The sequence below is a fragment of the Pollicipes pollicipes genome, unplaced genomic scaffold (assembly GCF_011947565.3).
Source record: "Pollicipes pollicipes isolate AB1234 unplaced genomic scaffold, Ppol_2.1 Scaffold_6686;HRSCAF=7923_pilon_pilon_pilon, whole genome shotgun sequence".
Lineage (NCBI taxonomy): Eukaryota > Metazoa > Arthropoda > Thecostraca > Pollicipedomorpha > Pollicipedidae > Pollicipes > Pollicipes pollicipes.
Window position 1 is genome coordinate 24194067 of NW_023596921.1, and position 3466 is coordinate 24197532.

Sequence of the window (3466 nt, forward strand, 5' to 3'; positions counted from 1 at the left end):
CTTTACCGTATATACATGCATCAATGCTGGCTTAATGTTGAACTTTGACAGGGTACTTCAGCTACTTGACTAACAATGAATGAGTTTTTATGTAGGGTCGTACAGCTCAGCACGAATGATCTAGGACCGGTATCCCTCACCGTGCCAGGCAACTGCATTGACATAGCAGTGCATAATTGAAAGTAAACCTAACTGGTGAGACATAGATTAATTAAGTACAAAACGCTAACGCTGAACATGCTATGTAATATGCCTTTTTTGACTTTCGATGATGATGATGATGATGATGATGATGAAATACTGCACATGTCATCCACAAATATCAGTCACTGCTTCATCACCCGCAGCTCTCAACTGCTGTTTTTTCACAGATTGATTGTAGTTTTCATGCGAAGCACTCTTCAAACCACAGAATACAACCAACTTTATCCATATTATTCTTCCAGACACGGAAATAATAGCATTTTGTTAAAGTACACCCCGCAACTGTTGTGATAACATGGCACACGGCTAAATTATGAGAATGTCGGACAGTGATATCCTTTGACACCTTTTTGAAACCGATGACTCGGTAATTTAAAGAGACATTGTAGAAGCTGGTTTCCTGGTTATTTAGCATTACTGGAAATGAAACTCAAGGTTTCGGGACGCCGTATACATGTTTCCAATCGTCTAGCACACACAGCAACATCAACGGCCGCACAAGTGTTTCAAGTAACATTGCACACACAGCCACATCAACTGTCTCACACTTACGCACATTTATTGCTACAAAAAGGCAATACCTGCCACAACGCTCCATGATATGAACAGCACAGTGCATTCAATACACCTGGGACAAAATAACTCGCCGCTGTTGAGTTCGCATCTAAGACCCGCATGGCTCCGCTCCGAGGCCGCGGCTGTCGTCGGTGCGCAGGTCACCGACCTGGCCAGTTGGCTGCAAACGCGAGGAAAACATTAGCACAGTCGCACACCGTCCTCTTCGTAGCTTTTAAACATTCTACTCTACAGCTTACGAATGAGCCACACTTTGCCTGCTTAGGTGTACGCAGGCACGGCATGATTAGTATGGGACAGCATGTACACAATATATTATTTTATTGGAGTTGTGTTGTTTTGTTACTTTGCAAAACAAGCGTTATTTAAATTTTGCATGAGTCGCTTTTAGATCATGCTTCATGCACTGGCTGCTCACAATGTTGAGAACGACCTTATTCATTAATCGGCACTGAGCGCATCTCATAACTACAGTTGCTCATGCTCTTCGACGGCGCTATCAAGAAAGTAGCGATTTCCCGCCCGGTCATCCGTACCTTTGTAGAACATCTGATGTTGCATGGACGGACACAGTTTCTGAAAAGGAAAGTGTATTTTACAATGTGCTGTGTCAACACCCTAGCAACTAAAACTGTAACTTGGACGGCCAGAAGCGACTGACTTGCCATCCTTTATCTTTATACGATTTTCTAGGATCCGTCCGCCCATCCGCCTGTCCGTCCGTCCGTCCGTCTCATTTTATGTCGCGTTGTGCCTGAGCCGAACGGCGGGTTGCTGAATGGTGCTATTAACTTGAATACGATACCAGTGTGCACGTGACAGCGTGCTATGTCAAGCTCCGTGAGGGTGCGGCCGGCAGGCTGCACGCGTCACATGCTGCAAGGTATAGTGTCTGTTGGTTTTGCACGGGTGGCGGGAATACGTGAACAGCGCGAAACAGCCGAGCAGCTGTTTGAAACCGCGCTGATATTGGTGGAGAATGGAACGGGAAATCGTGCGGTGCCAGATTTGTGGTGGGACCTTTCACGTGTCTCGTGCAGGGAAGCGGTCAATATGTATTTGTCACGCCGATCACTTTCCTCTATTCGCCACCATATCACTTCACGCAGCTTACCCTGTCCCGCTCATAGATCACCTTTGGCTATAGGCTTATAATTCCACATTTACGCATCGTGAAGGGCTTTTTATGCCAAGGAGTCGGCTGCGTTGCCTAGCGAAGCCAACCCTCAAGCACTTGTGATATCAATTTGAATGACCGTGTGGTATCCGCGAGGGCATCTAGTACTTGATATGCATTGCTGACCTGTCCAGCATTGGAGAAGTTGACGTTGGTGCGCACAGTCCTGTGGTGTACCGGCTGCAGCGGTCGCATGTTATTTCCCAGCAGTCCTTTTGTCTCATCTTTAGAGCCCTGAACTAGACCTTGCATGATGCGAAGCTGCAAACATTTAGATCGTCAAACTGTGCCCGCACATGCTTTTCACAGGCACTACACTACGCATTAACATGTTCATGCATTCATTTAACGCATTTCTTGCGTCCTCGACGCATTTCGTTAAAGCTTGAATCATTTGTGGATGCAAATTGGTGCAACACAAAACACTAACAAAAACAGTACATTTAATACCCTAAGCCTAGGGCTGCACCTTACAGTTAGATAACTTGATTGGTATATATGCGTCTTTTACATATATATATATATATATATATATATATATATATATATAGATATATACACACTAATATATAATATATATATATATATATATATATACATATATATATACACACACACATATATATATATATATATATATATATATATATATATATATATATATATATATATATATATGTGTGTGTGTGTGTGTGTGTGTTTTTCCAATTCAAATAATTTTTGAACCGCGGCGCAATGTGTTCACTCGCGTCAAACACCCAACGATTCTGGAATAAGTTTTTGGGTATCGCAACAACACAAACAAGCTCGTCACGAGCCTTAAGTCAATCTGTCGCCCGCGAGAACGACATGTGGCAGAGGCTGATCATTGAGGACGAGGCCGCGTACCTCATGTGGCGTCACGTGATGGGCTTGTTGCTGAGAATCCAGGTGGCGGTCTCCCAGCAGCCGGGGAGCGTGGTTGAGCCCTCGTATGTGATGTAGTGCTCCGTCTGGGGCAGCAGGCCTCGCACCGACAAGCCCTCGATGGGGCACGTGGAGCCTGCCGCCGGACGGCGCAGGCGGTCACATGCATCACTTTTGTCTCAGGCGGAAGGCAAGGTTACGTCCAGATTCGGCCACGGAGGTACAAAGGGGCAGGTCCGGACTCAGGTGCAGACAGCACAAGGGCAGGTCCGGACTCAACTGCAGACAGCACAATGGTAGGTCTGGACTCAGGTGCAGACAGCACAAGGGCAGGTCCGGCCTCAGGTGCAGACAGCACAAGAGCAGGTCCGGACTCAACTGCAGACAGCACAAGGGCAGGTCCGGACTCAGGTGCAGACAGCACAAGGGTAGGTCCGGACTCAGGTGCAGACAGCACAAGGGCAGGTCCGGACTCAGGTGCAGACAGCACAAGGTCGATGCAAGCAAACCTACGGCCTGGGTAGGCGATCAGCTATGGATTCAGCTATACTACGCCAGCAGGTCAATCGTTAGCTATGGATTCAGTTACTATGCAGCAGGTCA

At 46.6% G+C, this 3466-nt stretch overlaps 1 long non-coding RNA gene across 1 annotated transcript; it reads right to left on the reverse strand.

Moving 5' to 3' along the window:
- Nucleotides 1-414: 414 nt before the first annotated feature.
- Nucleotides 415-2185, reverse strand: LOC119107758 (uncharacterized). Its single transcript, XR_005095267.1, has 3 exons — nt 2084-2185; nt 1317-1356; nt 415-940 (listed from the first exon to the last, which is right to left on the reverse strand). It is a non-coding gene; the product is annotated as an uncharacterized LOC119107758 (long non-coding RNA).
- Between the last annotated feature and the right edge of the window lie 1281 nt (nt 2186-3466).